Source organism: Ictidomys tridecemlineatus, chromosome 10 (assembly GCF_052094955.1).
Source record: "Ictidomys tridecemlineatus isolate mIctTri1 chromosome 10, mIctTri1.hap1, whole genome shotgun sequence".
Lineage (NCBI taxonomy): Eukaryota > Metazoa > Chordata > Mammalia > Rodentia > Sciuridae > Ictidomys > Ictidomys tridecemlineatus.
Window position 1 is genome coordinate 7126037 of NC_135486.1, and position 27546 is coordinate 7153582.

A 27546-nucleotide genomic window follows, 5' to 3' on the forward strand; every position below is an offset into this window, starting at 1 on the left:
TTTTTAATTAGAAAAAAGAGATTTAACATCCTCTTTTTTCAGGGAGGAAGCTAAGGGAAATAGGCATGGAGTGGTGCCTTGAACCACTAACAGATAGTTAATAATGGAGAGCAGATCCAAGCCCAGGATACTATTTTTGGAGCTGAACCATCCTGTTTTAACTTGGCCCTATTTTAGCTTGATAATAAACCATTCCTGAAGAGGATGATCACACCGAGCAGCAGATGTTTTAGGCTCTGTGCTCGGTGCAGTTCAGGGGTGAGTGACAGCCTGGCTCTCCAACGAGGAGGGTGCCTTGACCTCCAGCTCCTGCCTTGTGCCACGCCTGGAGCTGGCGTGCAGACCCTCGGGCTCTGGGTTTAAACGGACCACTGAAAAGGAGAGCCACTTCCTTCCTGCTGTTTTGGTCTGTTTCTTCTCCTGTCCCCTCTCCAAGTTTTAGGTGGAACTGTCCTGCTTACTCACTTCAGTAAACATTTGTTCACATGAGGAACCATTGCAGATAAATCCAGTTCCTCCTTCTGTCCTTGATGGAGGTTAGGCTTTGGTATATCTTAATGAATTATTTTAACTTCATTGATAGCATCTTAAGAAAAATGATACTCTTATCTCACGAAGGCTACATTCCAGGCCTCTCCATGAAACGGCTTAGAAATGAAGAATCTTCAAGTTAGGACAGGTGACAGTAGGACAGGCTTTTTGAAATTCCACAGTAATGAGTCAGAGTTGGTACCTTTTTGCTATAACCTATGAGGATTGCATGTGATGTCTCAGAGTCTGACAAGAGGTAGATGACCCACAAACTCAAATTTTTGTGTTTATGGCCTGTCCTGGCTCAGCTCTCTGACAATGAGATTTTTTAAAAATAAGTCCACCTAGCAAATCAAGTTTGAACATTTACTATCTGCCCACTATTCTACTAAAAGCTTTGGGGGGTATAAATTTAAAAAATCACAACTGCTGAGGAATCTGCCAACCAACCATATGAAAAACTTACAAACAGGGAGACAGATGCTCAAATTAATACTGCATATAGAACAAAGATGCTCAAATTAATACTGCATATAGAACAAACCTCAGGAAATAGACCTAAAAAATCTAAAATAATTGAGAAAAGGATACTCTTTCTTGAAAGAGTGATAAAATTTGAGGAATAACTGTTCAGAGATATAAGCTTCCGTAAAGGTTAAAGATTAAAAATAGAATTTATAAAGTAACAAACCTCCCAGCCTTTTTCCTGTGTATGTGTGTGCGGGTGCAGTGCTCCATATCATGCATGCTAGGCAAACACTCCACCACCGAGCTGTACCCTGAACCTCCTCATCATTCTTACTCAAGAGCTGCAAATGGGGGAATTTCTGAACAAAACAGTAAAGAAATTCTTTCTGTATTTTTCTGATTGAAAAAAGAAAAAAAAGGATCCAAACTATGTTTAAGAAATTTTAACTGTATTCAAAAAACTGCTTTGAAATCTCAATCAATTATACAGCAACTTGAGTTCAGTTATTGACTAAACCACACTAAATGCATTAGTCACCTACTTTGTGCCAGCTGTGTGCCTTCTAGAACTGTGCACACTCATCACATTTGAACCTCAAGCTGCCATGGACTGATATCTCTGTCTATAAAAATGATGAAAGTGACACTCAGGAGGGTGAATCATTTGTCCATGGAGGTAGAAGAGGGAATGAACCCTCATCTGTTGCCTCACTTAACATTTCTTCTGCCTCTTATGCTAAAGGGTGTCAATAAGATCCCTTCTGGAGTATATAGGGTGGGGAGTGTAATAAGGTCTTTGGGAAACTGATATCACTTTCCTCCCAAATCCTGCATTGCTCCGGTCTCACTCCTTGCCACATTTTCCTTATGCAACTGTTAATCATGATTTCATTCTTGTGTTTGGTGTCACATGTTCAGTCCTATTCAGTATGTCAGAATTCTGTGAAAAAAAGTACCGTGTAACTTTGGCCACTCTGAGAATTGAAGTATTCATAGTCATAACAAATAGGGTTCATTTGGCTTGAAGATATTTGGATACAGATACATAGGTGAGAGAGATGGAAAAGTAGACAGATATGATAGTGTAAAGAGAGTTTTAAACTTAGAACTTTATGAAGGCAACAACAGTGTCTATTAAAATTAATAAATGCCTTTTCTATAAGAAGTGTATGTTTAGCTCAGTATGCATAAGTAAATATGTGTACACACATGTATATAGACATGCAAGTGCAAATGTGCATATGATATCATAATAAATTCTAAAAGATACATAGAAGTTCTCATAGCAATCTCCAGGACATCCTCTCTAAAGAACTAGTATGACCCCGATCAAGATGGCCTAGGAAATATTTTTAAGTTCAAATTATGTTTTTTTTTAACTTAAAGACTTTTTTTTTAGTTGTATATAGGGACAATACCTTTATTTTATTTACTTTTGTGGTGCTAAGGATTGAACCCAGTTCTCCACACATGCGAGACAAGCGCTCTTACTACTGAGCCACAACCCAGCCCCAAGTTCAAATTATGTTTTGATTTCACATCTGGGGATTCTTGTTGTTGTTTGTTTGTTTGTTTGTTTGCCCCACATTGTCTTGCTTTGTGCTGTTTTTGCAAGTCTACTTTTTTGGAACTCTTACCAAATTCTTCATTCTCTGTTTTGCAACTGCTCAAGTGCAGTTGTAAAGTAACAGGTCTACTGGCCAATTTTCATTCATGACTTTCTGTGTTAGCCATCCGCCTTCCTGCCAGTCTTTGGCTGTGGGTATTATAGGTCCCTGTCTCTCTACCCTGAGTCCTCTGTCAGTGGCAAGATATTTTGGGGATGTGTAGGTGTACGTCCTTTCTAGACTAATCAGCACTGTGTCAGTATCCTGGCTGTGGCAGATGCATCTTAAACACCTTTTGATGAGAAATGTGGCTTCCTGCTTGGAATCTGTACTGAAAATAGATTTTCCATTGTGCAATATGGCATGACACTACCTATTTAAAACCATCAAACATCACCTTGGAACCTGTAATGAATGGGCATTGCTGTTAAATCATACCTTGCCTAATATCACATGGAGAATTATGTATTTTACCTATCAACTAGTTGAATAAGAAGGTCTTAAGAGTCCTGGAACAAAGTATTCTCCCCACAGCTGCTGGTTTTCATAGGCCTTCAAAAGGGGGTTGGGGAAGTATTTTCCCTTGACTCTTCTCTTTGGTTTCCCCATTTGGCAAAGTCCTAAAATAATAACTCCTCCAAACTACTGCACAACAGCTGCACTGGAGAACACTCAGCACATTCACTAATTTCAACACCACTTAGAACATATGTTCATATAGAAATCCACAAGACACTTTCTCATCTGCTTTTTCATTTTTAGCGTTGACCTGTAGCATTCAAATGTAGGCATTGAGGTTCATAGCTAGATTGTTTTTATTTGGGCAATGAATAAGAAAAAATAGACTTTTCTATACAAAAATAACCCCTAACTACAACAGAACAATATGTTACCTCCCCCCCCCCATTCATTTAGGAAACATTATTGAATGCCTTCTCTGTACCAAGTACAGTATTAGACAAGGGCCAGTCTATCTTCCCATTTGTTGTTGTTTGTTGTTTGTTGTTGTTGTTGTTGTTGTTTTCTTACCAGTAGCTAGGGAAAAGGACAAAAGACCTACATAGGGAGAAGTGTGAACACTAAATACCTGACCTTCCTAAAGGGCAGAGAAAATTTTATTAAAAAGGTAGTGTCCAGGCTAAGATGTAAGTCTGAAGAGAGGTTAGGCAAGTAAAAAAAATCTCATAGTATTTCACTCTCCTAGGCCAATCAATTACTATTTTTTAAATTTTTTTATTTATATATGTCAGCGGAATGCATTACAATTCTGATTACACATATAGAGCACAATTTTTCATATCTCTGGTTGTATACAACATATATTCACACCAATTCGTGTCTTCAAACATGTACTTTGGAAAATGATGATCATCACATTTTACCATCATTAATTACCCTCTTCCTTCTCCCTTCCCCTCCCACCCCTCTCCCCTATCTAGAGTTCGTCTCTTCCTGCCATCCTCTCCCTCCCTACCCCTCTATGAATCAGCCTCCTTATATCAGAGAAAACATTTGGCATTTGGTTTTGGGGGATTGGCTAACTTTCACTTAGTATTATCTTCTTTAACTCCATTATATTATTGAAGTTTCTGAATAGTATGATATACAAATATATGGTATACAGCATAGTATATAAATATATATTTAATATTAATGAAAATGTTCATGTGTAGTATTACAGTGTTTCAGGCAGTGAACTTGGAAATGTAGAAGTGAAGAGGAATAAGTTAATGTCTCTGATGTTAAGGAATCTGTCACCTAGTCACTGTTGATTCTTAGACAGGTGAGCCTTCCAAAATTGCATTGAAAATATAAGGTTGCAGTCACAGATCTTCTTTGTATGATCTTATGTAACATCAAAGAGTTATAAGGTAATTCAATTCAGCTGAGAATCCACCAAGCATCTAGTGATTTGGGCTAAGCTATCTGTCTATCCAGTTTGGTGACTCAAGCCATGCATACAGTAAGTAGCATGTTCCTCTGTAAAGAGAAGAAATTTCAGGCTGGGATGCCAGTGGAAAAAAACACTGAATCACAAGCAACGTTGTGGAATGCTGCTTTCTTGAAATGGGGCCAAGTGAAGGCAGCAGGCTCTTTCCATTTGCTAAATAAAGAAGCAACACCCCTTAAGTGTTATAGATAAAGATTAGATACAAATAAGGCCCAAATTATTTCCATGCTTTCTTTGCCCAATAAGCCTAAGGGAAGTCTCTGGCTGACAGTAAGGATAGTCCTCCTCCTCACAGGTATACAGCTTCCTACATCTCTTACCTATAGGTCCCTTGTCCCATAAATTCCTAGATTATGTGAGGTGCCAGCCTCTCTTGTTGCAACACCACCAAGTGATGATTTCAAATGTCAACCCCCCCCACACACACACACACAAAGGGAAGGTAGAAAGTGAAAGACTAACAACAGGGACACATGTATGTATTAAGGCCTCGTTCCCTTCTAGGCACCATGTTTAAATTCAAGGACTTATTTATTTAATAGTCACAACATTATAAAACAGACATTATTAACTTCATTTTACAGATCACAAAACTGAAGTTAAGAGATGTTTAACAACCAAAGTTATGCAACTAATAAAGTTCAAATTCATATAATTTTAACTCTAAACTTTATTCTTTCCATTGTGCCTTGATATATAAATGGGTATGTGAACTTGACTTCAGTAGGGGAAAGACTTTTAAATGAGAAATAATTGGCAATGTTAAGGATCCCTATGTGCCCCACTTCTTAATATGACACACCAGGATTTCTTTTGAAAGAAAAACCCTTAGTAAATAAATGCATTTTTAAGCAGGAAAGATTTTTTGCTCTGTGTTCTATTTCATATTCTTTCTCTCTTTCCTCCTTAATCACAAAATGACTCAGATTTCCAGATGGAGCCCTATTTTAAATCAAGATTTAAATTAGCATAAATATATTAAATTTAGTGGTAACCACAAAAGTATTTCCTGCTGTGGAAATTTTCCCATAGTACTCAATTTTTCTTAAAAGAAAATGATGCTGAGGATAAAAGAATACTCCAATACTATTTATATGCATCCATTTATTTTAACTCTGATCCTTCTGTTTGTTTAAGGATTACAGTCATAATACTCAAATTTGTGGGAAAACACTGAGTCTAAGGAAGTGTTAATTTAAAATGAAATCTAGACTCAAGTGGAGTTGTGGAAATTAAGTGGAGGAGTTTATTGTGGCAGTTTCATTGAAGAAGAAAATAGAGCTCAAAGGGAGGGGAGATGAGACAGTAATTGTGGTAGGGACACAGGTGATTTCAACAACCACTTATGAATTTGCTAAAGCACAAAGACTGGTGTGAAGAGTCTCTAGGTAATAACAATATCAGCAGCGATCACTGCAGCAGAAACATGATATTGACTGAGCTTTTCCTCTCGATAAACAGGAATCATCAACCCAAAACAAAGACTTGACCATGGTGATCTGAAAAGCAGGAAATGTATATTTACTACGAATGGGCAAGGCGTGTGGTTTTTTCAGTGAATGGAGGGCCAAGAAGACTAAATGGCATGGATTTCTAAACAGGTGAGCTAAAGGGAAAATGGGCTCTAAGTCCAGCCTGCCTGGGTCGACCTCAGTCTCACTAGTAGCTTGGAGCTAGTAGATAAGCGAGCAGACATAGCTGCTTCTGGGGTTCCTTAGTATTAGGAGGAGTGGAGATGCCCTCAGGGCAATAAGTTGGTGAGGTGGAAAGAGCCCAGACAAGGGGTCATATTTTCATAATACAAGGTTTTGTTCTGGAAAATTGTATATGTGGAGGGGTGACAGTAGAAGATATAGACTATAACCTCAAAAATGTACAAATGATTAAAGGGAAACAAAAAACTGAATTATTTCATTAAATATACTTCTTTAAAATAAATTTGAAAGTATAACTGCAGACATTTTGGGGAAGCATGGAAAGGCACAGTAATAATTAAAATCATGCATAATTATACAATCCAGATACAACCACTGTCAGCTTGCAGATTTTATTTTGTATGTATATTATTTATTTATCTATCTATTTATTTATTTTTGGCACCAGGGATTGAACCCAGGGGCACTTAACCACTGAGCTATATCCCCAGCTCTTTGTCATATTTTATTTAGAGACAGGGTCTCGTTGAGTTGGTTAGGGCTTTGCTAATTTGCTGTAGCTGGCTTTGAATTCACAATCCTCCTGCCTCAGCCTCCCTGGTTGCTGGGATTATAGGCATACAAAAATATGACTTAAAATCCCAAATTCAGAAATTTATTTTTTTTACTAACTGATGCCAAACATTGCCCTTTTTGAATCACCTTGACCCTACCATATACCCATGAGGTTGTAACGGCTGGGGAAGAGGTGATATGGATATGACCCACTTTCTCACCCTCTTATATTACCTGTACCTTGGACAACCTGTTCAACATAAGCAGCCGGTAAGGCATCTGTGGATTTGGAGGTAGAGAAGGCAGACTACTCAGGCCAATGAAGACCATTAGTTGAGATTTGGATTTATTTTACGGATCCATGATCCCTTTAGATGGCCCATTAAGTGGCTGTAGGGTATGTACAAGTGGTCAGGGGTGGGTATTCATGTCCTATTGGTGCCATAACAAATTACCACACATTCAGTTGTTTGAAATAACTCTCATCTCATAGTTCTGAAGGACAGAAGTCTGGCGAATTCAACTGGGTGCTCTAAAGAGTCTCATAAGCCTGAAGTCTACATGTAGACAACTTGCCTCTGATCTGAAGGCTCTTGAGAAAAATCTGTTTCTAGACTCCTTCTAGTAGTTTACAGTGTTTAGTTCTCCACCTTCGAGCCAGCAGTAGTAGATCAAGTCCTTCTTATGCTTTGAATCTGACTTCAGTCACAGAAAGTTCTCTGCTTTTAAGAGCCCTTATGATTACATCAGGCCCACTAGGTAATTCCTGATAATCTCCCATTTTAAGGTGCATAATCTCATTAAATCTGCATAGTCCCTTTGGCTCTATAAGGTAATTCAATCATAGGTTTCCAAAGTTAGGGTATGGACATCTGTGGGTGACCTTTCTGCCTACCACAGGAACATCCCTTTGCCGCTTTCTGACATCAGGAAGTTTCAGAAGAACACTGTGGCGTCTTCTCTCCGTTCCCAGTGGGTTATTTCCAGGGGTCTGGTGCAGGTTCCCCTTTCCTCCAGACAGTCTTTTGGGGTCAGTAACCACCCTGCTCATCACTCCCCCAGTGACATGGTACACTCAGGTTAAACTGATGTCATGCCTGCCTTGTTCTGTGGAGATGGGAGGCAGGAGTGGGACATGAAGAGGAGCCATGCTGTCTTTCACACACCGCAGGCAGCTCATGAGAAGGCTTTTACTCATGGACGTTCTTTTTTTTAAAAAAGTTGCTTTTATCTTTTAAATACATGGTAGCAGAATGAATCACGATTCTTGTTACACATATAGAGCACAATTTTTCATATCTCTGGTTGTATATAAAGTATGTTCACACCAATTCGTGTCTTCATACATGGACTTTGGGTAATGATTCCCTCACATTCCACCATCATTTCTAACTCCCTGACCCTTCCGCTCCCCTCCCACCCCTCTGCCCTATCTAAAGTTTTTCTGTTCCTCCTATGCTCCCTCTCTCCCTGCCCCACTATGAGTCAATCACCTTATATCAGAGAAAATATTCGCTGTTTGATTTTTTGGGGATTGGCTAACTTCACTTAGCATTATATTCTTCAACTCTATCCATTTACCTGCAAATGCCATTTTATTCTCTTTTAATGTTGAGTAATATTCCCTTGTGTATATGTGCCACATTTTTTTAATCCATTCATCTGCTGAAGGGCATTTAGGTTGGTTCCACAGTTCAGCTACTGTGAATTGTGCTTCTATAAACATTGATGTGGCTGTGTCCCTGTAGTATGCTGTTTTTAATCCCTTTGGGTATAGACCAAGGAGAGGGATAGCTGGGTCAAATGGTGGTTCCATTCCTAGTTTTCCAAGGAATCTCCATACTGCTTTCCATATTGGCTGTGCCAATTTGCAGTCCCACCAGCAATATATGAGTGTGCCTTTTCCCCCACATCCTCACCAACACTTATTGTTGTTTGTCTTCATAATAGCTGCCATTCTGACTGGAGTGAGATTAAATCTTAGAGTAGTTTTGATTTGCATTTCTCTAACTGCTAGAGATGGTGAACATTTTTTCATATATTTGTTGATTGATAGGAGAGATGTTCTTCTAATACTTTCCCTTGTTGCCACTATCCCTTCTCCCCAATTCTAGCAATTTTTCTACATAGGAAAAAGAAGATTTCTAGAACATTTGTTAGAATGCCCTTCTTTCTAAAATATGAAACAGGACTTTTTCTGACTTGTAAATTGGAACTTAGAACATGACATTCATTTGTGTACTCTTGGTTGTGAGTTCTCTTTGTAGCAATTGCTCCACTTCCACCAAGGTGTAAGGCATTAAAGAGGAAGAGAATTAATACAAATTTTTGTATAAAACTTTGTAATCATATTTTTCATACATCCATAACCTGGTTTCAGATTTAGTATAGCATAACTGTCATTGTGTTTAAATAATTCAGAAATTGATAAATTAATAGATGCATAGAATCCATATTAAGTGGATATAGCAATACACAATTGTTAGAGTTTCTTTAAAGAATTTTTTAAAATATTAAGGACATAAAGAATATCATCAAGGGACGTCACATGTATATGTCTCCTTCTTATTTGATGTTAACAACATTTTTAAAATCCAGAGATTAAATGGGCCATAACCTCTAGAAAAATTATTAAAATTGTTGTCTCTGTCCTCAACTTTATTATCTGAGCTCAAAAATGGGCATAATGGTGATCAAAGTGTGAGATGAGGGTTTATATAGAGTCGAAGCCTAAGCTCTACCTAGTATTCCTTCTGGTACACCAAAGTCTCTTCAGCCAAGGGACAAGATTGGCTAAATTCATGATAATGAATTTAGTACACTTTTATAGCTGAAGGAGTCTAGCCGTTACAAATTTAAATTTTTGTTTGTTTGAAGGGGACTGTCAGTATGTCTTTCCCCTGGCTTCCTGCTCAGGGGAAACTCTTATTCCAAATTAGGATAATAAGGGTCCTGCCTTATGGCAAGAATCTGCTTTCTAGAAGTACCAATATCAGAGAGGCCAGTATTAAACAAAACAATCTTTCAGTCTTTCCCTTTATCAATCTTGTGCTGGCCATCTGTTGGCATACTCTAAAATTCAATCAGGTGCTGCCTCCCAGAGAAACCACCTCCTGATTTAAGTGCTTCTTCTGCTTTACCCATATTATATTGTGCTGTGCTTAGCTTACTTACATATCTTTTCTATTGCAGTGTATACAAATTTATAAATCCTTTAACACTCAAAACTATGGGCTCATAGATGAATGAATGGATGAATCTGGATAGAATCATGAATGGATGGGTGTTTTTACTAACATTAAGCCATCACAGAGCAGCAACCAGACCAGATTCAACATCCAAGTCTTGCAACTCTAAGTACTGTGTTCATGCCAACATACCTCCATTAATCTCCATTAAGCTATGACCACAGCTAAGTCTATGTTGAGTCTTTTGCTTCACATTGAACACCAGGGTTATTTACCCCATGGGTATCATAACATAGATAACAACAATTTATACTGTGTGGCTAAAGTCTAGTAGTCTCATCTGACCGTAACCCTTCACTTTTCCTCTCCTGTAATACTCTGGCTGCTGAGGTCATACTGAGGAAAGGAAGTGAAGCAGTGTGTATACTCATTGTGTTGCCTAAGCCTGCATATAAACAGCATGACTCACACTGGTCTTGTCCATACTAGAAGCCCAGTAGCACCCAGCTCGTGGTTTATAGTTAACAGGATCTTACTAGACACCCTGTAGGCTTTGAGTTACTCAAGATTGCTTTGTATATCTGTTTCCTGATGTGTATCAAACCATGCTGTAATGTAAACCTTGCCACAAAACCACATCCTTGTCAAAGAAGTAAATACAGTCATGCGTTCTTACTAAGAGGATGACAGTGATCACCCGTCTCAGATGGACTGATCAGCCAACATGTCTTCCAGCCCACTCAGGCATCTGTTGTCAGCATGTAGTTGCTGCATTGCTCACTCCTTCTTTCACCCACCACAGTGTATTGCACTTGTCCCCTAACGGTATCTTTGCTTCTGTAGTGAACTGAAAGCCTCTGAGGGGCCAGAACAGTACTTTATCTCTCTACACACAGTTACACAATACCAGCATCATGTGGGCATCCCGTAAGGTATGTGGGAGGAGCAAGTGAAAGACTGAGTACAGGGGAAATTGACTGTCTAGGTCCATTTTCTGAAGCTAGAACAGAATAAATATCACAGACTGAGTAATTATAAGTAATAGAAGTTTATTTGGCTCATAGTTCTAAATTCCAAGATGGAAGGGTCACATCTGGAGAAGAACTTCATTCTGCATCACAACGTAACCAAAATGCAAGCAAACGTACAAAACAAGAGATAAAAGTGGCTGTGCCAAATTTCCATTGTCTGCCCTTGGGGGCAGGCTCTAATGGCCTAATCACCTCTCCAAGGTGCTGCCTCTTGGTACTTACCATAGCAATTGAATCTCAACATGAATTTTGGAAGAGACATTTAATCCATTGCACTGATCTACTTTAAGTCAAATATTGCATAAAATTTGAATTATTTTTCTAAGTAGGAATGGGCTCATCCAAGACCTTCTACACATTCTATATTATATTCCTTTATGACATACATTGAGAGGGCTACATCTACATTATATGTTCTCTGATTTGGATCAAAACAAAATTGCCTGACTCCTACTATAGTCTGACCTAAAATCTTGGCTTCCTGAGGTCACTTCTTTGTTTCTCTTAACTCTGGTGGATTAGCTGTTAAAGATAAAATTAATCCATTTGAATTTAGAGAAAGACATGTGAAACTATGATACTATCAGGAGAAATCTATATCAGCCCTGGGATGCAAGATGGGATGCAAAAGAGAGTTTATTCAATGAAGTTAGTTAAATGGATACATAAGGAGAAGGGGGAAGGAACTCTGGCGTTCAGTTTCTTAGCCACAAAAACATCATTTGAAACGGCAGCAAACAAGAGGTGACACGTGATCAGAAGACATGCATGTCTTAGAATGGCGAGTATCACAGAAGACGATGATTTTGGGAATTGTTCGTTTATAGTAATGCTCTCATGTGAAACAACTCGAGGTTCCCTAGCACTACCTTACTTCCTTCTGAGAGCAGCTCCCCCTGTGAGTGAGAACCCTCGCTGGTCTCACTTCTTAAAGGTCCTTTCACCTTTCATCTTTGAGTTGCTTCTGATCTTGGTTTTTCATCCTTAAGCATCCTTGTTAATTTCTTCCTTATTTCCCTTTAATTCTAGGATTCATTGGGGTTCTGACTCTGATTATCTTAGCAGTTTCTGATAAGCTATGCAAATCTGATTTCATCAAACCTTGGTGTTTCATCACTTTGCTAAACACCCTTTGGTGATGGAGCTTTCAAGTTTCAGTTTTGTTTTATTTTTTTTTTTAGAACCTTAGTGTTTATTCTGTGCAGCTTCAAAGTCAGGTGGATGCTCTCCAACCTTATGGTGAGTGAGAAATATAAAAGAAGAAAATTTAGGTTTTATTCATTTTTTAGACATGTGGAAAACAATGAATTGAGCAAAAGAATATATTTGTAATATAATCTAGTAATCATTTCTAACTCTTATTCAAGACTGAATTTCTCAGCATATCTTGAAAGTGAATGCACTCTACCCTTTGGAGGCCAGTTCAATTCTGTATAACAGCTGTCACCCTCTGGAGAACCCAACTAGCTGGGCTCTCTTTCCTCTTTGGTGAGATGGAAGAATGGCTGCCAACGTTGCAGATTGTCTGATGGGCTTCTAATTTTCTGTGATCAAAATTAGTTCAAATGGGAAAAAATGGGAAGCATACAATTTCCAGGCACTCAAGTCCTAAGAATATAAATTTCATACCAATTAAAGGAAGTGAAAGCTTTTTTATTCCTCTTTTTAACTTTAAGAAGTATTTTTCCAAACTTGTTTTTCTTTTCTCTGAGTGGTTGATATGATGCCTAGTTTCCAGAATTGTGATCAGGCTTATTTAAGTCAGCTGACTTGAAATCTATGGAGTCCAAGTGGAGACTGCTCCAAAAGCCACGAAATCAAGCGTTCAAGAAGTCTTAGTACCAGCCCACTGCATGATGTGACACCAGCCATTCTGTAGTATATAATCTAAGACGTCTACATTGTATGATCTAAGTCATCTCTATCTTACCATGCACACAAAGTCCCATTTCCTATACTTACTAACAAAAATAAAGTATTTAAATGTTTAATTGCCTTAGGGAATAAAAGGTTCACCTAGGAAACCTCTGTAGGGAGTAGCCAGCAAAACATAAAGTTAGGAGAAAAGTCCTCTTTATTAAAAAAAAATTATTTGTTTTAATTAGTTATTCATGACACATGACAGTAGAATGCACTTCTATACTTTGATATATCATTCATAGATGGGATATAATTTCTCATTTTTCTGAGTATACATATTGTAGAGTCACATTGGTCATACAGTCACATACATACATAAAGTAATAATGTCTGTTTCATTCTACTATCTTTCTAATCCCCACATCCCCTACCTTCCCCTCCTTTCACTTCCCTCTACCTAATCTAAGGTAACACTATTCTTTTTTTATTTTTTGCCTTTATACATGTACTTTGTTGTTTTTTTGCATTAAAATTCTTAATACACATATATACCACAATTTTTATATCTCTGTTTAAATATAAAGTATGTTGACATCCAATTCAAGTCTTTGTACCTGTACTTCCCCTCTTCTAAAGCACATGGTGTTTGGCATGTAATGAGGTGAATGCCAAGATATTAATTGCTGCCATATTTATGTGTACATAGAACTCAGCCTTAGACTTTCTGAGGTTTTTATTAAGAGAGTGACAAGTTTCTCCTCATAAAGGAAAACAATGTCTGAGCTCCCAGAAGATCATGGACCCAGACATTTGAGAGTGGGAAAGGATATGTGCTGTCCATCAAGACACAGCCAATTCATACTCAACAAAGTCAAAAAATCACAGGGGTACCATTTCCAAAACATGTTTCTGAGATTTGATATAAATGACTACCCTCTCCTTCTTTAAGTGCTCTTGACCTTGGTTTCTTAGTCCTTTCCAACTTAGTTCCACCATTCTTAGTCTTTATGATGGGTCCTCTTTCCTTTTCCATCCCTAAAATGTTGATATTAATGGAAATTTGATCCATGGTCTTTTTCTCTTCACATGTGGCCACTCAGAGTAGGTAATGTTATCCACTCCATGTCATCAACAAACAACTGTTTGATGAAAAAAGTGAATTCTGTTTCTCAAGTCAGAAATAATTTGGGGTCCAGATGCTCATATCCACCTTCCCTCCAATCACCTCCACTTGGAAATCCCATTACTCAGCACCAAAATTGAATTCGTTAGATGCTCATTCAACTCAACTAATTCCCCCTCTGGATTCCCTATCCTAGTGAATCATCCATTGCTCTAACCCTAGACCATCCAGTAGCCCGATCTTTTTGTCTCTTTCTTCCTCACTGTTTCTCCCTCTTGCCATCAAAACCTTGAGTAACTCTTGAATCCATCCAATTTTCTCTGCTCACCTGACAATATCCAAATTGCTACAGCAAAAACTTCCACTTTTGCTTTCTCCAACTCATTCTCCATATTCTGTAGCTACCATGATCTTTTTGGGAGAGAGAGAAGGAAGAAGAAAGAGAGAAGGGCAGTAGAGAGAGGGAGAGAGCAATGAAAGGAGGAAAGGAAGAAGGTAAGAAGAGAACTTGGATCACAATAAGTCCCTCCATAACAATTTTTTATGAATTTTCACAGCCTTCAGATAAATTGATTCCTCAGTCTGACTACCATTATTCTGCTCACTTTTCCTCCTCCCTTGCCACTCTCTCTTTATTAGTCTTTAATTTCTAATAAAGTGGGCATTGTATCATCCCTGGCCATGGACTAGACTCTTGGACTTGGAGCACTTCCAGCATTGCCTCTGCCCCTTCACTGCTCCTTGTCTGTGTTTCCAGGATAGAGCCATTGCTTCTGCTGGTCTCCCCCGCCACCTCACTCTCCCTGTGGTCTAAGTTGGAGGCCATCCTGCAAGCTCCCATTGAACTTCACAGTCACTGCTCAGACAGTGTAGAGAGAAACACTGCCCATTGCAAGAAGCATTGACTGTGTCACCCTCAATTCACTAGGACAATGGCAGAATACATATGTGAGGTGACTCTGTCCAGGAAATGCTTTGAAACCTCTTGGCCATGACACATGTTCTCTTTCCCTGTCTATCACCCCAAATCACTAGGATAAGCTGGGGAGAAGAGAGTTAACGAAAGGAGCCAAATTGCTCTTCGTAGGAAATCCAACAGGAATTTAGGGTTTGGAGACATGCCACTCTGCGGAAAGAATATTTGGAAAGAGCAAAGACCACAACATTCAACATCTGGCAGCAAGCTCGAGCTTACTGTTCATGGGGACTTTTGAAGCAACAATGTCAAATATTCAGTTTAGTTTGTACCTATACTGAGCTGCTCTTCAGACTTCTTCCATGAACTCCCCAAACCTTTAGTAAAGGCTGGGTGAAGTGTGAAGGAGATGACAGGAACAGAAGAGGTGATAGTCCATACCAAAATTGATATGAATAGAGAGGAAATATGAAAAAAGAAAAAAAAAACCAGACTGGGTTCAGATAAGGGACACTGGCAGCACTTGACCAGGAAAATATATAGATTTGTGTGCTTACCCTCACCCCTAAAACTTTTTAATCATGGGAAGTATGTCAGACTCCCTACAATTTCTGGGATTGTGGATTGAACTAGTCCATTGAAGGTGAAGGACCAAAGCTGGAGAACTTGTTTGAATTAGAGGACTCCTCATTTCATATGCCACAACTACACTTGTGGGCATGTGGGCTCCAGAATCACACCGCTGGTGTTTAAATCCTGCCTCTGCCACTAGTGCTTATGTGGCCCTGTGCAAGTTATCTGACTTTATATGCCGTAACTTGCCATTGTCTCTGGTGTGGATGATATTATCACCTCTCTCTCACAAGGTTGAGGACCATAGTACATATGTCCTGTGCTTGCCTGACAGTTTAAAGTTGTCATCTGCCTTGTTTATTGTCATGCCCTTAATGACTAGCACTGTGCTGGACACATGGTAGATGATCTGTGGATGTTCATGGGGACTTTTGAAGCAACAATGTCAAAATTCAGTTAAGTTTTTACCTATACTGAGCTGCTCTGCAGACTTCTCCCATGAACCCATTCAAAAGTGAATAAATAAAAGATCATTCATTCTGCCTAATATATTCATCCATGTTTTCTCCCTTCTTAAGGTTTCTCATCTTTTGTCTTGTTTTGGGCCATAGGTTATCATCATTGATCCCAGAAAAACTCTCTCCCTCTTTTTTCTTAATCTCTATTCCCATTCCTATCTCCTTTATCCCCTCAAAGATTCACTGTAATATTCCAATATATGTATGTGTTTATGTTTCAAAGACATATACCTAAAATTTATGTTTATATTATATATAAATAAATTATAATAAATTCATGCATATATGAAAAAATATAGTATTTCTTGGGTACTTGTGTGTTTTAAATGTACTTCCATAAATCTCCATCTGAGTTTGTCAATACACAGAGAAAAACACACAGCACCTCCCCAGACGGATAAATTCATAAGACTATGACACACATAAAATTTCCAAATAGGAAGGCAAGAAGAGGTGTTATGTAAGGTGTTCAGAGGATATAGATTGTTGAGAGCCACAATCAAGTCAAGATGGCGCCTGGCATTTTGCCAGAAGGAATGGTTGAGAAGTAATGCCAGTGAGACATTAAGATGATGATAATTAAGTTAAGCTGTGTATAATTATTAAGATAATGACTGATTGCTGTAACTGGATGATGCTAAATTGAAACAAGCTGTGTATTCAGTTGTGAATATAAACTTCTACTGAATGGCAATAAGGCGGCTCCGGCTACCTCAGATGCCCGCTACTTTTGGTTCTCACGGAGTTCCCATTGAGTTCCCGTTGAGTTCCCGTTGATTCTCGTGGAGTTTCTGTGGAGTTCTGGAGAGTTCCCGTTGTGTTCTGGCAAAACAGTAGTTCCTGTTTGAACCTTACAAGTGGCTCGTGACTTCCTGATTTTGTGCCCAGCCAGATTGCGGCATTTAGTGGCCCGGGTGGGTAAGGCCTGAAGCTTGAGGGTAAGTGAAACTGCTCACCCCTGAGGGCAGGGCAAGAGAATGGGTAACCATTTCAAAAAACAATGTGTTCTTGTATTGATTTGTTACATTTCTGTTTCAAGCTGCCTGCCCCTAGAAATAAATAGGATGCTAGAAAAGTTGTTCAGCCCTGAGGAAGAGATAGAGACAGACCACGGATGCACATGTCAAGAAAATAGAAAAACTGATACAATGAATTTTTGTTCCGCTTTTGTCTTGTTTTGTTTTGGTTTTGATTTGTGTTATCTTGTTGGGTTGCGTTATCTTTGTAGCAGAAATATGGGATCAGAAATTAGTAAAAAACAAACTGAAAGAGTTTTAAGTAAATTGCTAAAGGAAGGAGGCACCCCAGTAAAACCAAGAACAGTTAGGGCATACGTTGATACAATACAAAAATGTAGCCCATGGTTTCTTAAGGAGGGGTTATTAAATATATCACAATGGAACCATCATGGTGAAGATTTTAAAAAGATAGAAAAGGAAAGCCCAGGAACTCTGCCAGTTGGCACATTACCATTATGGACATTGGTTCGACCTTGTTTGCTTAGTCTAGGAGAAGACATCTTAAAAGAGGAAGTCTCTCGAGTTATTCAGACAGGGGAAGAAAGTTTAGAGGAGGAAGGGCTATCAGGGGAGAAGTTACAATGGGAGGTTGCTAATAACACCTTTCTATCACCGGAGGGCATGGGTGTCCAACCAACAGCTCCACCTATGTATACAGAGACAACATATGCTGAGTGGCCCTCAACCCCTGAAATTGATAGATGGGATCCTGAGACAGGATCTGTATTTGAGGAGGCAGGAGGGCAGCGAATTCACCATGCTTTAGATTTCAAAACAGTGAAGCAGCTGAAAGAAGCTGTAACAACCTATGGTCCTCAAGCACCCTTCACTGTAAGTATGGTCGAATCCATTACCAACTTGAACATGACGCCAGCAGATTGGGCTAGTATGTGCAAAGCTGTGCTAAATGGAGGACAATATCTGTTATGGAATGTTGCCAATCAGGAATTTTGCATGGAGACGGCTAGGCGAAATGCAGCAGCTGGTTATCCTCAGAGAAATCTAGATATGTTGTTAGGAGAGGGACCTTATGAGGGTCAGCTACAACAAATTAGATATGATCCTGCCATATACTCACAAATAACTTCAGCTGTGGTTAGGCATGGAAAATTTTACAGGGGCATGGAGATTTACAAGGCCAATTATCTAAGGTAATACAAGGAGCTAATGAACCTTACGCTGAATTTGTTGATAGGCTTATACAAACGGCTACCAGAATCTTTGGGGATGTAGAACAAGCGATGCCATTAATAAAACAACTAGCCTACAAACAAGCAAATAGATGGTGCAGGGAGGCCATTAGACCATGGAGACATGGAGATTTAAACACATATGTTAAATTATGCAGAGACATTAATGAACAAGGGCAAGTCCTGGCAGCTGCAGTACAATAGGCTTTAGGTGCCAGGCCAAAAACATGCTACAATTGTGGACAAACAGGACATTTTAGAAGGAGTTGCTCCATAGGAGGAGGGTTTAACAAAACTGGATATAATCAAAGGGAGTAGAATACCGGGTATTTGCCCACGATGCCATAGAGGGAGACATTAAGCTAATGAATGCTGTTCTCAAACCACTATAGAGGGTACTCCATTATCAAAAAACAGACAAGGACCAGGTGTTTACCCATGATATTGTGAAGAAAAACATTAGGCTCCATTGCCAAAAAACGGACAGGGGGGCCCAATATTCCAGGGCCCACGACCACAAATATACGGGGCATTGGATGAACCCAGCAACACCATCAGGGTAGTGCCCAGGACACATTATCCATTAGATCCCTCATTAGACAAACCAGAGGGAGCGCAGGGTTGGACAACTGTGCCTCCACCAGAACAGTACTAACTCCAGAGATGGGAGTTCAAATCATTCCCACAGGGGTGAAAGGACCTCTTCCCAAAGGAACAGGGGAGGCTTATTGTTAGGACGCAGCTCTTCTACTCTAAAAGGACTTATGATAAGTCCTGGGGTAATTGATCCCGATTATGAAGGTGAAATAAAAATTATAGCCAGTTCTCCAAAGGGTATATCAGTAATTTCACCAGGAGATAGAATAGCACAGTTACTAATAATACCAAGCCTACATGATAAATTTTCCGGTCGTACTGTAGAAAGAGGTTCCAAGGGATTAGGCCCCACAGGTGTAGATTGTGCTATGCTTTCTTTAAATTTAGATTCTCGCCCCATGCTAAAACTAAATATTCAAGGACATGAATTTAATGGGCTACTGGATACAGGTGCAGACCTTAGCATCATTTCTTATCAAGAATGGCCAAATTGGCCATTACAACAAGCCACTCAAATGCTTTGAGGCCTAGGAGTGGCGACTAATCCCTATAGAAGTGCAATGGTATTAGATTGGAAGGATCCTGAAGGATGTGAAGGAACTATACAGCCATATGTATTGGATCATCTTCCCTTAAATTTATGGGGATGAGATGTCCTAGATCAATTAGGTTTGACATTAACAAATAACATCAACCAAAATGCACCCACTATTATGACTAGACAAGGTTTTAGGAAAGGAAAAAGATTAGAAAAACAAGAACAAGGTATAGCAGCACCAATACAAATAGATCAAGGAATGGACAGACATGGGTTGGATTTTCAGAAAGGGCCACTGAGACAATAAAAATTACTTGGAAATTAGAAAGACCAGTATGGGTTCCTCAGTGGCCCCTGACTAAAGAAAAGATACAAGCAGCCCATGATCTGGTCAAACAACAATTAGCAGAAGGACATATACAACCTTCTGTATCTCCCCATAATACTCCCATTTTTGTCATCAAAAATAAATCTGGTAAATGGAGATTATTGCAAGATTTAAGAGTCATTAATAATGAGATGGTTATTATGGGACCTGCTCAATCGGGGATTCCCCAATTGTCTGCTTTGCCAAAAACCTGGTATGTTTTAGTTATAGATATTAAAGATTTTTTTTTCAATTCCAATTCATCCTGAGGATAGTCCATGTTTTTCATTTACTGTCCCTGTGTTGAATCATGAAAGTCCTGACCAGATATATGAATGGAAAGTACTCCCTCAAGGGATGGCTAACAACCCAACAACATGTTAATTTTATGTTAACAAAGCAACCCAGCCACTTAGAAATCAAAATCCTGAAATATAAATATTTCACTATATGGACGATGTATTATTAGCACACAAAGATTAAAAACACATTGCTAAAATATTATGCCACACTTACAAACTTATTAAAAAATTATAATCTAGAGATAGCAATATATAAAGTACAATTAAATTTTCCAATTAATTATTTAGGAGTTCTATTATCGTCAACCATGGTCCGTCCACCAAAAATTCAAATACAAGTAGATCAATTCAAAGCACTTAACAACTTTCAAAAGTTATTAGGAGACATAAATTGGATAAGGCCTTATCTAGGTATACCAACAAGAGAGTTAGGACCTTTATTTGATATCTTAAAAGGCCCATCAGATCCAAATTCACCCCGCACATTAATACCTGAAGCAAGAAAGACATTAAAAATCATTGAAACATATATGGAAAATATGCATTTGGATAGAATTGATATAAGTTTGCCTTTATTATTTATTGTACTACCAACAAAAAATATTCCTACAGGAGTATTTTGGCAAGAAGATCCATTATTATGGATACATTTATCCTATTCTCCTAACACTATTCTTACTAGGTATCCTGACGCTGTAGGACAATTAATACTCAAAGGAATAAAAGCAGCAAAGGGAGTGTTTGGGATTTCTCCCAATAAAATTATTACTCCTTATACTATGGATCAAATTGATAAGTTAGCTAATGAGTTAAACACTTGGGCAATAATCATGTGCAAATCTAATGTTTCATTTGATAATCACTTACCATCTAATCCTTTGTTGTCTTTTTGGTCTTTGCATCCTGTAGTTTTTCCAAAAATGACAAGAAAAACACCTATCATGAATGCTTCAAATATATTCACTGATGGGTCAACTAATGGTACAGCAGCAGTAGTTACCCCTGATCAAACTTTTACATTTTTAGTACCCAAATAATCAGCTGAAAAGGTACAGCTTAATGCAGTATTACAAGCTTTTGTGATGTTTAAAGATTCTCTATTTAATTTATTTTCCGATAATCAGTATATAGTTAATGCTATAGTATCCCTTGAAGATGCTGGTAGGATTTTCCCTTCCTCTTCTGTTTTCTCTTTGTTTTCCACTATACAAAGTTTAATCTGGGACAGAAAAGATCCATTCTTTATAGGACATATCAGGGCACATACAGGATTGCCTGGAGCCCTTGGTTTGGGCAATGATTTAGCTGATAAAACTATACATGACATACATATTTTTTCTATGCTAGAAGAAGCTATAAATTTTCATATATTCTTCCATGTCAATGCAAATACTTTTAAAAAGTGTTTTAAAATAACTAAGGAACAAGCTAGACAAATAATAAAACGATGTCAAAATTGTGTGACGTTTTTACCACAAGTTAATCTTGGAATCAATCCAAGAGGACTGATACCTAACCATATTTGGCAGATGGACGTCACACAGTTGCCAGAATTTGGAAAATTAAAATATTTGCATGTTACAGTTGATACTTCTTCTGGATTTTTGATGGGCTCCCTTCATGCCAGAGAAAAAACTGAAGATATTATAGCTCATTGCTTACAAAATTTTGCCACTGTGGGTGTTCCAAAACGGTTAAAAACAGATAATGCCACTGGTTATACTTCTACCTCTTTTAAGCAATTTTGCTCATCATTTGGCATTATTCATATAACAGGAATCCCATACAATCCACAGGGACAAGGCAGAGTTGAAAGAGCTCATCAAACTATTAAAATGTACTGATTAAAGCAAAATGTGGGAATTGGGAAGGGGTATATACCCCCAAAGATAAACTTATAATAACCCTTTTTACTCTAAACTTCTTAAATTTGGATTCATCAGGGCTTAGTGCTGCGGAAAGGCACATGTGTCCAAAAAATGTACATAAGCCCAAGGTTCTTTGGAAGGATATTCTAACAGGACAATGGAAAGGTCCTGACCCAGTGATTGTCTGGAGTTGGGGGTCTGTTTGTGTGTTTCCACAGGGAGAACAGCAGCCAATTTGGATTCCAGAGAGACTAACTAAAGCGATTTCTACAGTCCAAAAAGAAGATGACTTGGCTCAAATCCATAACAGCTGATATCCAGAACTTCAGTTTAGCTATACTTACTTCTGTGACAGTGGTTTTCCCACACCTAGAGGCTAATGAATAATGAACACCATTAAGGCCTATTTCAAATGTTAAAAAAAAAAAAACCTTGGGGCTTGCTTGTGGGAATACCTTCAGACCCATATGCAAGGTACCGGAAGAAATTTCACTATTATTTATTATTCTTGAAATCACTACTTTCAACACAAAGCTCTTCTTTTATTTCTTAATTTTTTTTAGTTGTAGATGGACACAATATCTTTAATTATTTATTTTTATGTGGTGCTGAGGATTGAACCCAGAGCCTCACACATGCTCTATTTTATTATTGCCCTCTCCCACATCATGAAGTCCTATTTTATTTTTTGAGCTCATACAGACCTAGGTTAATGTTTTTCTGATCAGTTCTATTTTTTGACTGTGGAGTTTTTAAACATTACAATGGAGATTTCACCTGTGAAAAGCTACAAGACCTTTACTATTATGTTATGTGTTGTATGTATTGTGTTATGTGTGCATACTTGTGTTTTGTGTTGTATGTCTGTATGTGCATATGTCCATATATCATATATGAGGAGCACTCATAAAAAAATGGATCCAAATTTTTTTTATTCACGTGATTAAATGGTTTAATTTAAATTGGGTAAACAGTTGTTGAGGATTGTTTTAAAATGTGAACAAAAAAGGAGGTTAACAGATATGTTTGTTTACTTTTACGTTTCCTTTTCATTATATCTAATTCTATTCAGGATACTAAATTATTTAGAAAATTGCTTTTTTTAGTGCCTGCTGGAATGTTACATAATTTTTTTAGCCATCATTGCCAGAATTCCTATCTTCTTCCCAGTGCCAGTGAAGACAAAGATAAAATCAAACTACAGCTTCTGCGATATCTATCACAACAAACTGTATAAACTGATGCATCAATGAATAATGTAACTCAACAAGTGATTCTCAATCAAGGAGTTGAATTACTTTGGGAGAAAATGGACATATTAATGGATTCCTTTGCTTTGAACTACTTGCAAAACTTGCCTGCACTATGTATCACTTGTATGCATTGTGAACTATCTGTTGGTGCAGCGAATTGTGGTAGTGCTGGGGTATCTTTGCTGATGGTGTCATCAATGGTACAATTTTTCCAAAAGGAGCCGTCAATGGCTTGATATCGTGGCATTTTGTATCCTCCCCTTTCTGCTTGTAGCAGGTTGTTTATGGTGTTTGTGTAAAAACCACTATCCACAAGTATGGCTAAATGCTGGGCCAGTGGTCAATGATGGGTAAGATCCAATTGCAATGATACCAACCTAAGACAGGAGGCTGACACCTTGAGGTCAGCTCATCCAATGATGGGTAAGCACCATATGTAGTATTGGACAACCTAAGACAGGCACGGTCCCTAAGCCACATACTTGTTTAATTAAACAGAAGGGGGGAGATGTTGAGAGCCACAACCAAGTCAAGATGGCGCCTGGCATTTTGCCAGAAGGAATGGTTGAGAAGTAACGCCAGCGAGCCATTAAGATGATGATAATTAAGTTAAACTGTGTATAATTATTAAGATAATCACTGATTGCTGTAACTGGATGATGCTAAATTGAAACAAGCTGTGTATTCAGTTGTGTATATAAACCTCTGCTGTCCGGCAATAAGGTGGCTCCTGCTACCTTGGGTGTCCACTACTTTTGAGTTCTCATGGAGTTCCTGTTGGTTCTCACGGAGTTTCCATGGAGTTCTGGAGAGTTCCCATTGGGTTCTGGCAAAAAAAAAAGTAGTTCCTGTTTGAACCTACAAGTGGCTCGTGACTTCCCGATTTTGTGCCCAGCCAGACTGTGGCAATAGATGGTATGACCACCATCCTATTCTGGTGGGAGCACAAGGTGTGGTCCTGAAGCACTAATCAATGGTCCTGAAGCACTAATTAAAATGTGTGCTAGGGGCAGTGGCTGAGAAGCTGGAGATAAAGCTCACTGGAGGATGCTTGCCTTGCTTGTGCATGGCCCTGAATTAGATCCCTAGCACTACAAAAAAAAATAATTATGTATATATATATTTATATATATATATATATATATATATATATATATATATATATGGATTTATACTTAGACTACTCAACTGAAACCATTCAACATTGCTCTCAGATATTTTGTACTTGCAAAGGGGGACTAAATAATATGAGGGGCCAGTGTTGCTGAGAAGCAAATGTCATGCTCCTGAACATTGCACTGAGACCAAGAGCTGAGCAGGGCTACGGTTCCATGTGAGTGGTATGTTCCATATGAGTCCCCATTATTATTGCCTAGAATTCTGTGCTCGTATAACTCAGAATTACTTTAATTGGGCTGGGGTTGTGGCTCAAGCGGTAGCACGCTCACCTGGCATGCATGAGGCCCGGGTTCATTCCTCAGCACCACTTACAAACAAAGATGTTGTGTCCGCCGAAAACTAAAAAATAAATATTAAAAATTCTCTCTCTCTCTCTCTAAAAAAATTAAAAAATAGAATTACTTCAGTTGTGTAGAATCTTCCTGGACTAGGGTCAGTCCAGAAACATTGCTTCTACGTTTTCCTACTCGCACAAAACAGACTTTCAGGACCTGCTCTACTAATTCCTGTTTTATGTCTCAAGAAGCGCTCTCAACTCTACAGCACCATTCATTCCTGAAGTTGAGCTTGCCTCTTTGGAATATTCACTACAGCTCATAAAAGTGCTACTGTGGGTTTTCCTTCCTGGTTGATATTCATTTGGAGCCCAAGAGTGAGCCTCACACCATACACAGAGAGGAGTATGGCACCTTTCCCACCTTCTTTTCCTGCCAGAACACCAAACCTTCCACCAAAGCATTACATCCAAATAAATTTGGAGGTTTTAAGTTGATGGTTTTGCTTCCATCCAAGCAGATGATGGCAGATTCTAAGCCAGAGGGCCAATTTGGAAGCCCCAATGACCAGTGTTGCAATAACACCACCTCCAAATTTGACTTTGTTAATTTTAATACTCCCTCTTTAAAGAAGTATCAATCACTAGTATGGGATTTAAAAAGTATTGCCTTTGAATTCATTATTTAACATTTGGATGAAAATCAATTAATGATATTGTGGGGCTCTATCCTTTCAGAAAAGAAAACTAACTTCCCAAGAGATTGATTGAGGGAAATTCCAGACAAGGGATGGAAATTTGTGCTTCAAAATTGAAATGAGTTATTTGTTTTTTCTGGTGTTAAGTTTTTTGAGTTCTTTATATGTCCTGGAGATTAGTGCTCTATCTGAGGTGCATGTAGTAAAGATTTTCTCCCATTCTGTACACTCTTTCTTCACATTTTTGTTTCCTTTTCTGAAAAGAAGCTTTTTAGTTTGAATTTATCCCATTTATTGATTCTTGATTCTACTTATTGCACTTGAGGAGTCTTGTTAAGGATGTCAGGTCCTAAGCCAACATGATGAAAATTTGGCCCACTTCTTCTTCTATTAGGCACAGAGTTTCTGTTCTAGTGCCTAAGTCTTTGATTTTTTTAGTTGAGTTTTGTTCAGGATCAGAGATAGAGGTTTAATTTCATTTTGCTACATATGGATTTCCAGTTTTCCCAGCAGCACCATTTGTTGAAGAGGCTATCTTTTCTCCAGTGTGTGTTTTTGCACCTTTTTCTAATATTAGATAACTATATTTATGTGGGTTTGTCTCTGTGTTTTCTGTTCTGTACCATTGGTCTATATACATGTCTATTTTGGTGCTAATACCATGCCGTTTTTGTTACTGTGGTATAGTTAAGGTCTGGTATAGTGATGCCACCTTCTTCACTTTTCTTGCTAAAGATTGCTTTGGCTATCCTGGGTTTCTTATTTTTCCAAATGAATATCATAATTGCCTTTTCTATTTTTTATGAAGAATGTCATTGGGATTTTAACAGGAATTGCAGTTAATCCTTTGGTAGTGTGGCCATTTTGACAAGAATAATAATTCTTTATATCCAAGAGCATAGGAGATCCTTCTGTCTTCTTCAATTTCTTTCTTTAGTGTTCTATAGTTTTATTGTAGATGTCTTTCACCTTTTTGATAGATTGAGTCCCATGTATTTTTTTTAGGCTATTGTGAATGGGGTCATTTTCCTAATTTCTCTTTCAATGGATTTATCACATGAAAAAAATGTTCAACATCTCTAGCAATTAGAGAAATGCAAATTAAAACTACTCTAAGATTTCATCTCACAGAATGCAATTATCAAGAATACAAGCAATAATAAGTGTTGATGAGAATATGGGGAAAAATGTTCACTCACATACTGTTGGTGGGACTACAAATTGGTGCAATCTCTCTGGAAAGCAGTATGGAAATTCCTCAGAAAAATTGGAATCGAACTACCAGTTGACCCAGCTATTCCATCCCTCGGTTTATACTCAAAAGACTTAAAATCAGCATACTACAGTGACACAGCTGCATCAACGTTTATAGCAGCTCAATTCACAACCGCTAAACTATGGAACCAAACTTGATGCCCTTCAACAGATTAATGGATAAAGAAAATATGGTACATATACACAATGGGATATTACTCAGCCTTAAAGAAAAACTAAAGTATGGCATTTGCCAGTAAATGGATGGAGCTGGAGAATATCCTGCTAAGTGAAATAAGCCAAACCCAAGAAACCAAAGGCCAAATATATTCTCTGATAAGTGGATGCTGATCCATAATGGGGGAGAGCGGGGAGTAGGGAAGAATGGAGGGAACTTTGGATTGGGCAAAGGGGACTGAGGGGGAGGGGATATGGGGTTTAGAAGGATGGTGGAATGAGATGGACATTATTACCCTATATACATGGATGATTACATGACTGGTTTGATTCTGCACCATGTACAGCCAGAGGAATGAGAAGTTGTGCTGCATTTGTATACAGTATGTCAAAATGCATCCTACTGTCACATATAACCAATTAGAACAATTTTAAAATTTTTAAAAATTGAAATGGGAGGTAGTTTACTGTTATGAAGTGAGTTACTGTAACTGTGAATCTGAAAGGTAATATGACTGACAGATGAACCAGGCAAGAACAGCTCCAGGGCAGTGCTGTGCCTAGGTGAGGGGCATGTCAATTCAGGGTTTCGTGCTGAGGGGAAGCATGAGAAGAGAAACAGGAGCTAATTGATGGTGGAGAGGCTGAGGAAGGAGGCTACTAGCAGGTCCAGGACAGTCAGGAAAGGAGGGAACACACAAGGTCCCCGATGACAGGGCCAAGTAAGCTGAGTCATGTGAGTCTGGGCTGAGACCTGGCGTCCTGGGCTGCAACTTGGCCTGTAATCCTGTTAGGCTGTGGAGAATCCAGATGGTGGGAAGAAAATTAGGTTGTTGAGCAAGAGTGAAGAATGA

At 38.5% G+C, this 27546-nt stretch overlaps 1 long non-coding RNA gene across 1 annotated transcript in view; it reads left to right on the plus strand.

Annotated features, from left to right (window-relative positions):
- LOC120887457 (uncharacterized) overlaps positions 1-27546 on the plus strand; it is a 222177-nt gene that overhangs the window by 193510 nt on the left and 1121 nt on the right. The window contains exon 3 of the long non-coding RNA XR_005730710.2: positions 6019-6158. This is a non-coding gene — a long non-coding RNA (uncharacterized LOC120887457). The remainder of the gene's footprint in view (positions 1-6018; positions 6159-27546) is intronic.